Here is a 12,958-nt window from a genome sequence, read left to right as displayed (position 1 = left end):
AAGACAAAAGTCCCCTGGACCCTCTGAGGACAAAGCATCCTTGAAAAGCTTGATGAGAGTCAGTTCTACCTGGCAAGAGACCAAACAGATTTCTGCACTTCCTTCTGGAATATTTGTTTCCGTCTTTCTCAGGATGTTGGGTCTCGGCTGTTTTATTCTGTCGCTGTTTGGGTCTATGCTGTGTAGAATGGTGACAGGTGCATATCTCACCCTTTGCCACTCTTCCTCCTCCCTTCCAGATGATTCATGCTGCAGCGCTCTTCACGTAAATAATTAAATTTTAATTATGAGTTCTAGCCTAACATTGCATTGCCTGTCTTTCCAGTTCAGCCTGCTACGGTTCCTCTGATGGCACAGGCTCCCAGCCAGGCCTCTGCCTAGGCCTGCCCAATCCAGTCTCTGCCCGTCCTCTTCCAGCCTCTGCCCGTCCTCTTCCAGCCTTCCCAGCTTTCAAAATGTGGCTGAAAAGATAATGGATGAAGCCAATGAAAGAAGCCTTACCAATGGCCATGGGAACTCATTTCCCTCGCATCCCACTAAGGCTGCCCCTGTGTTTTAGGCATTTTTAGCATTTATAACAATCCGATTTAGATTGTCATAGTTTTATAAAGTAGAAGTACCCTAATAGTTTCTAGTTAGTCATTGTTTGATCCTTGTTAGGTATAGTAATAAATAATTTTACTTTAATTGTCTCATCTAAAAAAATTTTAAAGTTCAAAAATTTTAAAGAATGATATAAGCATATTAATTTCATTCTTTAAAAAGTAAAACATACGGGTCAAGGCCAGTTCAGGCCCCCTCTCCACTATCGCTTAAGGTCTTAGCTGGGGTCATCCTTGTGGGTTCCTGGGAATTTCCCTAGTGCCATGTGTCTCGCTAGCCCATAATGGCTCCCTCGACCAAGACATCTCTTTCCTTGCCAAAAGATCCAAATGAGAAAAAAAAATGAATAGTGACTGGACCTACGTAGGACCTAGTAGGGATGACACAGATTCTAATAATCGGCAGTACTTAGTTAATAATGCCGTTTAAATCAGAAGGCCATAACTTGTGGGAGCACCACATTCAGATGTCAGTACAATGGCAGATGAAACCAGGAGTCAGCCATTTAAAATATAAAGTCTGAATGTTAGCTCATCAGAGAAACTAGACCTACAGTTTACATTAAACTGCAATTGACTAATTTATCTACAGCTGACTTTAAACTGCGGTGTATGATGGGATTTGGTTTGGTTTCTGAGCAAAGTATTTTAGAAACAGGACAATCAACTGGTGGATAGCTTTTCTTCAGTGTGTCAGCGTGTTCGTCGGTCAGAGGGCCAAAGTACCTGACAGTGCTATCAACTTTTTAATTTCAGTTTAAGTTTGTTAACAGAATTTAATTAACCTGAGTTGTTAGAGACCCCAATCCTTCCTCCAAAGACCCTTGGAGAAAAAAGTTTAAATTTCTGAAATTTGACTTAAGTTACTACTTTTTTTACATTAGCTGAATGAACTTGCAGTTTACACAAAGCAGCATGCCTCCTCCCAGTCTACTTCAGGGCTTGACACTCTCCTGTCTATCTTCTTCCATAAATTTCCACAGGCCATGAGTGTCCCAGAATGTCAGCAAGTGAACAGCATCCTTGTCTGACCCTTTTCTGGGTAGTCCTGCGACTACCTGAACTACAGTGTGTCTGGCTATGTACAGACACCAGAACGCAAAAATAGAGTCACTAGCTGCTATGGCGACATATAAATTGATAGACTGCATGTAAATGTTGGGGATTCCTGGGCTACAGGGCCATAACACATGAAGTAACCAACAGACATCCACTGCCCTGTGAGGCAAGAGAACCTGGTTTTTATCTTCCATCTGCAAGTAAGAATCTCTGACTAATAAAACCGTGCTGAACTCATAGCTGTCATGTAGACACCCTGGTCTACTTCCCAGCTGCCTCAGTAAGCTTCCTCTACTGACCATTTCTCTACACTCGAAGGTTTTCTTTTACTGGTTAGAATGCAAGACATCACCCACCGTTATCATCTTCCACATGCGTTCTCCCACTCAGAGTCCCTGCCTCTTCTGGCACAATCATGACCCTTGGCTCACCACCCCAGAGGTGAGGTAGGAAAGGACTCTGTACCTGTTTCTCCCAGGCAGACCTTCCTATGACAGAAACCCTACTAGTCTTGAAGTACCTGCCACAGGGGAGATTTCCACACAAGGAGAGCTGAACAAGCCATTTCAGAATCTAGAGTAGGCACGAAACATGAAATGGGAAAACCCCTAGGCTTTTGGAAAGCTCGGTTTTGACTACACTTAGAATCATCGAGATAGAAGATTAAGGCCCTTGTTGCACTTTAATCTTCTAAAGCAGGAAGCTGAAGGAAAGACGATGATTGTGGTATCTCTGCCAGCTAGGAAGAGTTTACTTTGCTCTTAGGCTAACTCCCACCCAGTTAGAAGAAGGTAAGGTGATTGAATCAAGAACGCCATCCCAGGGTAGACAGATGGGTCAATGGGTAAAAGCACTTGCTACCAAACCTGATGACCTGAGCCTGGGTTCTACCCCTGACACAACCAAGGTGGAAGGAAAAATGGACTACCAAAATTTCTCTCTCTCACTTTCTTTTTCTCTCTGTCTGTCTCTCTCCATTTCCCCTCTCTCCCCCTTCCACCACACACACACACACACACACACACACATGCACACACTCACACACATTCTAACTAATTGTAGTAAAGTAGCTAGTTCATTGAGAATTTTGTACAATCTCCTTTGACCATATTCTCTTCTATCCCCCCAACTCCTCCCAGATTCACCTCGGATCCCTACCCAACTTGGTGTCCCTTTTGTTTTAAACCATCAAGTCCAATTTGTTTTGCCCATATGTTTCTAGTTGTAGTTCTCCCAACAATGGCCGCCCCCCATTCACAGCTCTCTTGGGAGATGTAAGACGGCTTGTTCCTCATTCTGAAAGAATGATTCAGGAAAGATGTACTTACTCTGCAGGCCAGAGGCAGGCAGCATTACCCTTATCCTTTTCGTTGTTAAATTTCAACATTGTAAATGAACTCAGAAATCAACCCGTGAGAAGCCCCAGTGACCCAGATCCTTCAGAAGAGTGAAGGGTGTGCATGTCTTCTATCTATGATGAAGGACTGATGCCCCCATACTCTATATAAAAGCCGAGGCAAATGAAGACTTTCCTCAGATCTCATCATCCTCTTCACTTGCCAAAGACCCCAGGGACAGTGACCCACAGTCTGAGACTCTTCTATAACAGTAAGTGCTGGATCACTGGGAAGCTCACTCTGGATAATTAACATATAAATAGATAGATAGATAGATAGATAGATAGATAGATAGATAGATAGATAGATAGATAGATAGATAGATAAAACATAGGCTTGACAAAAGACCTTTGGGGGGATTATGGAGCTTCCAGAAAGCCTGAAGAACAAAGCTTGTGGCTAAGAAGGAACACTGTCCATGACCACCCCACAGAATTGGCCCAGTAAAGAAGCTGCTGCCAGCATCTTTGCTCCGCTGCTATGGCGTCTGTCCAGGGCACACCTTTTCATCCACAGCCGGGGGCCAAAGAGAGCCACCACCCTGCCAGGAAAATATATTCTTCTGGAAGAATCTCCCAACTGCTCCTTTATGAAAGAGAGACCTGAGTCAAGGGCTTTCTCCTAACTCTAGTGGCTACTTGTGGAGTTTCATTCTGTGTCTACTATGAGATATGGAAGTCTCTAAGATAGTCTTTGTGTAGTAAAATGTTCAAAGGATACTGGAAAGAAAGGAAAAAATACAGAGATTTCCACGAGCACAATTTTTCATTGATTTTTAAAGCCAAGCAAGTTGAATGAAAGCCTATTATTAAAGGAGGGAGAGGAGGAGGAAGAAAAGCGATAACCATCGCAGGCAGTAGACTGCACTCTGGAGCCTGGAGTTCTAACTACACTTATTACCTGTGCCATGATTTAGACTGCTGGGATGTGAATGTAAGTATTAGAACCAGGGAAGTCTTAGAATGTTCAGAGTAAATATCATGAAGTAAACAATTCTAATTCTCTCCTCTCTCCTCCCCTCCCTCTCTCCCTCCATTTCTCTTTCTCTCCCTTCCTCCCTCTCTCTTTCTTCCTTCCTCCCTCCCTCCTTCTCTTCCCTTCTCTTCCCTTCCCTTCTCTTCCCTTCCCTTCCCTTCTCTTCTCATCTTTCACTAAATTTTCTGTTTCACACATGCTACCCTTGTTCCAGCTCCATCATTCTTTATCTGGACTGATTCTAAGAGACTAGATTTGGTGGCATGCTGCCTTTAATTTCAACACTTAAAAGACAGAGATGAAGAGATCTGCATGAGTTCCAGGCCAACCTGATCTACATAGCAAGTTCCAACCCAACCAGGGATACATAGTGAGAGACACTAGGTTTTTTTTTTTTTTTGAGACCCTAGGTTTTTTACATGGATTTTATTTTTCAAAATTTCATATGAGTCCTATCTTCACATCATTTCCACTCTCCCTCTATCCGACCACCCTTCCCATGCCCCCACTCCTATTCAAATTCATAACCTCTTCATTTATTTCAGTATATGTGCACATGTGTATACTTGTTTGTGCAGGTGCTGAGTCCATTTAGTGTTGTTCATGTGTATATGCCTTTTGCGCTGACTACTGGGATCGGATAACCTGTCTGGGGACTTGTTCCTGGAGAAGACTGACTCTCACAGCAGCTAGAATGATCTTTCAGGGATGTGAGGGACTATCCGACCTGATTTCCTTACTGAGTGGCTCTCTCATTAGCAAACATGGTGGCCTGTACTTCTAATTCTGCCTCTCTAGAACTGAGGCATAAGAACTGCAATTTTGAGGTCAGCCTGTACTATTCTGTCCAAATACATAAATAAGAAAGCTTCCTGCTATGCTTGGAGAGATGATGGCTGGTGCTTGCTAGCCTCACATAGACTCAACACTGGATATGCTCACGATCTAACAGTTCCTGGGACATCTGAGATCCTCTGTTAATGTGCTGCACGGGTTTGTACAATAGAGTCAAGAAAAAGAGGAGATCTGGCATTGCCAAAGAACCACAAGTTGGCAGTGTGGCCCTTGGCATGCTATTCTACCTTCCCAGACTTTCACCCATGAGGGCAACTTCAAATTTCCCTCTTCCTGCGACTTCCTCTAATTCCCCCTTAGTATTCCTACTCCCTTTGTTTTCTATAAGAGATTATTTGACACTAAAATTATTTCTTAAGTGTTTGGTGTAATTCACCAATTAAGTCAATTAAACCTGAGTCTATGAGCTAAATCCTCCTAATTGTAGGAATTACCTCAGTTGGGGTTCAAAGGCAGAACAAAATCAGCAGCAAATGTGCATTCAGAGACTTTCTGCAAAGGCATACTTCAAGGGACTTTGGGTGTGGGCTGAGCAAATCTGAAACCCGGAAGGCAAGAGAGCAGGAGGGCAGGCTAACATGTGTGGCCAAAGCTGCCATCCACATACAGAATTTCTTCTCTAAGAAACTTCAATTCTGCTCTCAAAGCCTGTCAACTGGTCGGCACATTATCCAGGATTTTCTCCCTTACTTCATGTCAACTTGCTACATACTTTAATTATATTTGCCTTCACAGAAACACACAAATTAGTGTTTGAACAATGAGGGAAAATTGCCAGTGGACATAGTGGAAAACATCTCAGGGGTATCTAGGTTTTTGATCTCTTTATGTGTTCATTCTTGCTAATTGTGTTTTCAAGGAACCTGTGCTTTCATCAGCGGTAGGAGTCATCACAGTGAAGCTGCTTGTAGCTGCCCATTATTCTTTCATGTACTAATGTTATCTGTCATTTATATTTTATCTCTAGTGTTAATATGTATGACAATTTCTCCATTGTATGGAACTACACAGACTGCAAGCCAACTAACGAGGTTTTCCCCATTTTTACTGACAGTCTCACACATTTATATAGTGAATTTCAGTCATTTTCACCCTGTCCATTTCCCACTGACACCCTTCTTAGTAAGTCCGCCTCCTATGTTCACGCCTTCCCTTCGTGTGAGGCCCACTGAAGCTAGGAAGAGAGGGGAGGTGTTCAGTGGGAGCAAGGGGAACTTCTCCGTGTGGACATCACTGAAGACAGTGCCTCATCTGCGAGATTAACTTCTTAAGCAATGAAAATAGTAATAGTTACCATTATTATAATTTAAAATCTTGGAATTCATCTTGGTTAATCTTTAGTCCTGAGAACTATCGTAAGAACGCCACCTCCTCTCAGCACACCATTTCCAGTGCTATCGTGATAATGGAGCCTCGGTCTCTCACTCACCCAAGCAAACACAAGTTACCTCCCTTGTCTCCTCATTTCTACCTTGTTTCTCCACAGTCCTTTGTCAGGGCAGTCTCATCATTCAAGCGGAATATAGTGTCCTGTCCTCTGTAAGTGAAATGACCAAATACATTCAAAACCCTGCCCTTCACCCCAGACATGAAAAATGTGTGGGCATCCAGTTGATCTAAATATTATTTATTGAGCAAAATCCACTCCCTGCCAATACTTCATCAAATCGCCCTTGTCATAAATCAAAGAACACAATGGTGTTCGTCTCTTCCTAGAATCGATACTCTGTTGTACCGCCCTGAACGCCAGTCTTTCTGCCAACATCATGCTGCCTTAAGTCCTGCCACACTGGTGTCTGGTAGAGTTCTCAGGAGTGAAAGACACAGCCTTTGCTAATGTATTTGGAGAGTTTATCTTCCAAAGACAGTCTTCTAGAACTGGTGGTACCCTCTAAAGGAAATCTTTTATCAAACTAAGAAAAGCCCGTTTGGCCCACCACACACTATGACTCATAAGACCTCCATATCTCTCCCGGTAAGAAAGGTGAATGTTTGAACATGGAGGTAGGGTAGGGGGTGGAAGGACAACAGCCCTGATGAAAGAGAGTAAAAGCATCCGTTCCATGAAACCAGCTGGAAAAGTAGAAGAGCCTTGAGAAACCGAACGGATAATGCGAGGAAAGAAAATAGATGCAGTCCTCAATACGTAAGACTTAAAACACAGATAAAATCACTCTGCTATTAAAAGGACGGAATGCTCATGAAAACAGAAACTACAAGCAGAGCTCCTATCCCAGTGTGCACTGCTCTCCCTGACCCGGATCCCTCCCAGCAGGATCTCTGAAAGGTGGAGACCAAGCAGAGCGAGCAAGTTTGCCCTATGATTCTCCTACAGAGGCCGACTGGTTTCTGTCGCCCAGGCCAGCTGAGTATGTGCTTAGCAGAAACATTTCTAAGTCTTCTGCCTTCTCTTTTCTCATTCTCAAATTTCACAGCACAGCATAAATAAATCCTTCCATTTCATTATGAGCACATACTCCAGGAAGGTGAATCCCATTACGCCGGGCATAGAAAGACAGGAGCATGCCATCATTGACTCCACAGGCTTCGGTGCATCAGAAGAATGCCTAACCAGAAGAGAACGAGGCACAAGGATGATGGACAAGTGATGGTGGGAGGGGGTCTGAATCTGAAACCACTGGTCTGAGCTGACCTCTCTGGACCACACTTTATCCATCTGAAAGACTGTATCTCGTACACACTAATTACAGTAAAATACAGAGACTTTAAATGCATACTTCAAGAGCTCCCAACAAATGTTTAAACATTGTCATTAAATGTCTAATGTTCTTTTAGTAGTAGATATTTTAACATTGCTATCTGCCCATCAGTCAGTCTTTATCATGCCAAACCCTCTGTATTCATGTAGCATGCAGATTCGATTTGAAGCCAACAGCCCATCACTCCAGACAGGAGGGACCTCCTCAACCAGAAAACAGCTCCTCGGATAACTGCAAGTTTTAGCCTGAGCCCCTTCGCTCTGGGGAGCACTGGCCATTTCCTGAGCTTTGGGCAGCACAATTCTTCTGAGCACAGATATCAAGCTTGCTCTTTGCATGGAAACTTCTAGTTTGGTAACTGATGAAGGACTAGCATTTCTTAGGCTTTTTAGTAATAGAACACAGGATGAGGAAACACAGCCCGTGACTCCAAAGGGGGCTGCTGTGGCCCTCAAACCACCAGGTGCCACCAGGCATAGGGAAAGCAGTAAATCCTTGTGTGTCCCTGACACAGGGGCAGGGCTGGATGCTGGGTGTAGGCCATTGAAGGCAATTATAGTTCCTGGACATTTAATCTCTTTTCCTACTTCATCTTGCACTTCCTGCCAGTAAATGTGCCCCTGGCTCAGGAAGAACCGGTTAGAGTCACCTAAAGAAGCCATTTTAGAGAATAACAAAAAAAATGAAAACTCAGAACCTGCTTGGGTGACCGCAATGAAAGAATACATTTCCACAGTTCTTTTTTTGTGAGACTGGGTTATGTCAGGTTCTTCCTTAGCTCCCACCATCCCCAACCCCTCGGATCAGCAGTTTGAGTTTGTGGGACATGGGCCAGTGACTGGGGCTGCCTGGGGTTATTTCTCTGGGAATTCCAGGCGTGTCAGGACACCAGGGCAGAAGGCCAAACCTCCCTGTCTTTCTCTGACACTTTGACTCTCTTTTTTTTTTTAACCCTAAGTCTATCTCAGATTTTCTTTGTTTTTAATATAATAAACTTTATTGCATTTTTTATTAAAAAATTGGTCTTTGTTAAAATTTGAGGTTAGATTCCTGAGGACTTAGAGTCTATATGATCTGCTCTTAGCCTGCTTGCTACAGACTTTCCCAGAATATTCTTCCAGGGAGCAGGAGGTGACATCCAGGACTCCACAAGCCTAGGGCTGCATGAGGGAATGAACCCCAAAGATGGACCAAGAAAGTCAGTGAGCAAAGAGAAGGCAGGAAGGTTCTCCTCGTCCCTCTCGGATGCCCAGGATAAGACGTGAGGTCTTTTGTGTCAACAGTCCTGAAGAACGTAGACTGGTGGAGGGGCTTAAGGCGGGTCTGGAGACCAGGCCGGCTCCTGGAGTATCCACCCACTGCATCCCTGAAGAGAACCCTCCTTTCACTCACCCTGCAAGCTGCCTAGCGTGTAGTACGCTAACAGCGCCTGCTGTGTGATCCCTCTACTCTGCGCGTCACGCCTGCCTCTTTTTAAATCTTGAGCTTTCCTGGAGCCTGGGTGGGGTCTCTGCCGTCACTACCTCTGTTTCTACTCTCAGGATCTGAGCTCTTAGTAAGGGTTCTCAGAGCTCTCCGGACAAACAATCCTACTTCCCCTTGCGTACATCAGTGCTAAGGAAGTAGTGTGTGACGCTTACTTTGTATAAAGTATGATGGGGCAGATGCCTGCTCAGAATACAGAGAAGCCTTATAAGTCCAAGCAAAAGCTGCAATTCCACAAGTCCTGTCCAGAAACTCCCTCCTTCTTATCTCTTCACAGCCACAAAACCCACCGAGTGAGGCAAGCACAGTGATCTTAAAGCCCTCTCTCTGCTCCATCCATCGCCCGTACACACAAAATCAGCTCAAGATAAAAGTAAACGCTGTGACCCGCCAAAGACATATAGAGCAGGAGTTTCGGGTAGAGCGGGAATTTGTTGGGTGTTTTCAAGAACTGGGGAGTCATAAAACAACGGCGGGGAAACTCCTTTGACTTCCTACCCCACCACTACGCCCAGGATAAAAGGAGGTATCTCCTGACCAAAATGGCCAGTGTTTCCAGTTGCAGCTTCCTCTACCACACTGCCGCCCTGTGGTTATTTGAAGTCACTACAAGAATACAGGAATAGGCTCTGTCTCCAAGGAGTTGGACAATTTTAAAGTTTCCAGAAGCGAATATGAAGAAGAGGGGAGAAATTTAAATAAGAGAAAAGCTTCTTTGTCCAGAGTCCTTTGCATCGCAATTGCTCATCCTTTGGTGAAGGCAACAGGATCTTCTGATTCTACTTACTCTCTTAAAATCTCACAAACCGTAACAAAATGCACCCCTCCTCTAGATCCTGAATTTATTCCAAGATGACTTAGCGCTATTTTTCTCTGAGTCTGATCAAACAAAAAAAAATTATCTAAGAGTGGTCATTATAAAGTTTTTGCGGCCCAACAAACCTCTCCTCCAATGCAATAAACGAAATCAGACCAAATCAAACCGAATCAGAAAAAGCTCAGGGACCAGCGCTCCCAGGTGGCCCTTCAGGACCCCTGGAAAGAAAGTCTAAGAAACCACGGAGGAGGGGGGCGAGAATCTGAAAGACCACGTGTTCGGTCTCTGAGGATCAGTTTAAATAGCCTGTGGGAGTGGTCTTGACCCTCTCTGGGGCGGGGTCACCGTTTGGCGGGCTTTCTCGGAGGTGGAGTTTGGACTGAGGCGGCTCCCAGGGAAGGGGGCTGGAGATAGAACTTTCCACCCAACATCTGGCTTCTCTCTGCATCGCTGCATCACCTTGAGCCCATGCTCAATCCTGGATAACAGAATACTGGAGGGTAGGGATGCTCGCTCGAACTCCTGATGTCTGAACCTGGCTTTCAGCTCAAAATGCACTCATTAACTTCCCACAAAACAGCTCAGGTTTTAAAGTAAATAAGGAAACTTGTCAGTACATCTAGATGAGGAGGCAAAATTTCTGTATAATTAAAATAGGTCAAAAGACAGCATTTGTGTGTGTGTGTGACCACATAAAATCAGGCAAGTTATAGTTTCCTCCACCCAAAGACTTTGAAAGACCGGTTGGCTCTTAGCTGAATCGGTTGAGACAGAAGATTTGCAAGCAGGAGGCGCTGTGAAAATGGGAAGAAGCCACTTCTGCCCACACAGCCCATTTCAGCTCTCTGGGACACAAGATCACATCTTCACGGGGACAGCACTAAGATGGGTAGTCTCACGCTTCCACCCTTCAAACTCTGTTCACCAGATCTACAACTGCAGGCGTCATTTGTCTGTTGGTAAACAGTTGACTTGTTCTCTGGCTCACTGCAGTGTATGCATGATCTTCTAAGGAAGAAGAATCCATAACCAGGGCCATACATGGGCCACATTGGTATAGCCCTAGATAGGCTGTTGGTTAGAACTGAGCTCTGGGGACACAGTGGCCTGTAAGTCATGGCTGCCACAGAACATGGTCCTTGCTTTATAGATGAGGAAGTGGATGGGAGGAAGGGGCTTCTTTCATGTGGAGTTCAAGAGTAAGATTCTCCATCATGTTTCCATGGCAGAGTGTTTACCTCCTACGTCTTTTCCAGATGCTACCTACCTCCCCACCCACCAAAATCCACACCTTTTCTTTCTCTCTCTCATTAGAAAATAGGGGGAAGGAAAAGGAAGAAAGAAAGAAGAAGAGGACAGCACACATGAAAAAAAGATAAAATGCAAGAAACACATACAGATGCAGCGTGACATGTGTCCTCTTGCACAGAGATCCCCTAAAAACACAAAATCAGAAGCCATAATATGTACATCCAAGACCAGTAAGGTAAGAAAAATGCCAAGACAAAGCATTATGAGACAAAAGTCCTCTAAAAATGCCACTGAGTTCATTTTGTGTTGATCATCTTCTGCTGGTTATGGGGTCTGCACTTAAGTGTAGTTTGTATATCCAGGAGACTACCTTGGAGAGAACCCTTCTTCCTTTCCCTCCCTCCCTCCCTCCCTCCCTCCCTCCCTCCCTCCCTCCCTCCCTCCGTCCCTCCTTCCCTCCCTCCCTCCCCCCCCCCTCTCTCTCTCTGTCAGAGCAGGCAGTCATCAGTTGGTGACTGCTCTGTTAGGGATGGCGGTGTTATCCAGTTCCCTTTCTAGGACTGGGGCCTGTGTACGTTGCCACAGTCTTTGTGTACTTGTGTACTTGTGTCAGTCCTGTTGTATCTAGAAAGTCTTGTTTTCCTGTCGTCCCCACCCCCACTGGCTCCTACAATCTTTCCGCCTCCTCTTTTGCATAGGCCTCTGAGCCCTGAGGAGAGGGATTTGATGGAGACATCCCGTTTAGGACTGAGCATCCCAAGGTCTCTGACTCTGCACGTTGTACCCCTAGTACCAGGAACACTAGTCAGTAGGGGTGAAGGCTCTGGGTGGGCACCAGCTTGACTTCTCTGTGTTCAATGAGTTATGTAGGTGTTGTCTTCGGCAACAGGCCTTAACATGAGTTCATTGTTCTCCATTCTCCGTTGATTCAAATTGAAACAGAATTGCATCACTTTCTCCCCCTTTCCTAACTACCCTCCTTCAAACCCTCACATGCCCTCCCAATCTCAAGTTGAGAGCCTCTTTCTTCAATATTGCTACATACATATATATACACATATATATGAGTTACATATTATATCTGTATATGTATACACAAATATATATAAGCCTGCTGAGTCTGTTTTTGTTGATGCATGTGTATGGTTCCAAGGTTGACCACTCTGGACTGGACAACCAGTATGGGGAGAGGCTAATTCTCCCAACAGCCATTGCTTACCTGTAGTTCTCTTTCTAGGGGTGGAGTCCCATGAATTTCCCCTCTTCCGTGTTACCATATCCATTGATATTGTTGCTGTGGTAGTTTTGTTTATGCAGCCAGTTTTAGAAGAGACTGCTTCACCACAGGCTTCCTGGCATTCTGGCTTTTACTTCCCATTCCCTCCTCTGTGGTGCCCCCCTGAGCTGTGATGTAGATGTATCATATGGAGCTGGGCTCCCCACAATATGAATTGATTTGTGCATTGTGTCCAGTTGTGGTTTTCTCCTACGGTCTCCATTTGCTAAAAAGAGGTTCTCTTTACAAGGGTTGGTAGATACACTCACCTGTGGGATTTAGAATGCACTACTAAGGAATTGTGCTGGTCTTGCCAAGTATGGTTATAAGTATTTTTCTAACGTCCATGATCTCAAAATCCCCTGGAAGATGGTTAAGTTTCCAGTACAAAGCTCAATTTCCCTCTTGCTGGGTGGTCCTTAAGTCTAGTCAGATGGCAATTGGTTACCACTAACATGTAACACTTAGGGCACCTTTATGCGTATCTTGCCATGGTGGGAGCTATCATGGTTCACAGGTGG

The sequence above is a fragment of the Arvicola amphibius genome, chromosome 14 (genome assembly GCF_903992535.2).
Source record: "Arvicola amphibius chromosome 14, mArvAmp1.2, whole genome shotgun sequence".
In the NCBI taxonomy this organism is placed as follows: Eukaryota; Metazoa; Chordata; class Mammalia; order Rodentia; family Cricetidae; genus Arvicola; species Arvicola amphibius.
Note: the sequence above shows the minus strand (reverse complement) of the source record.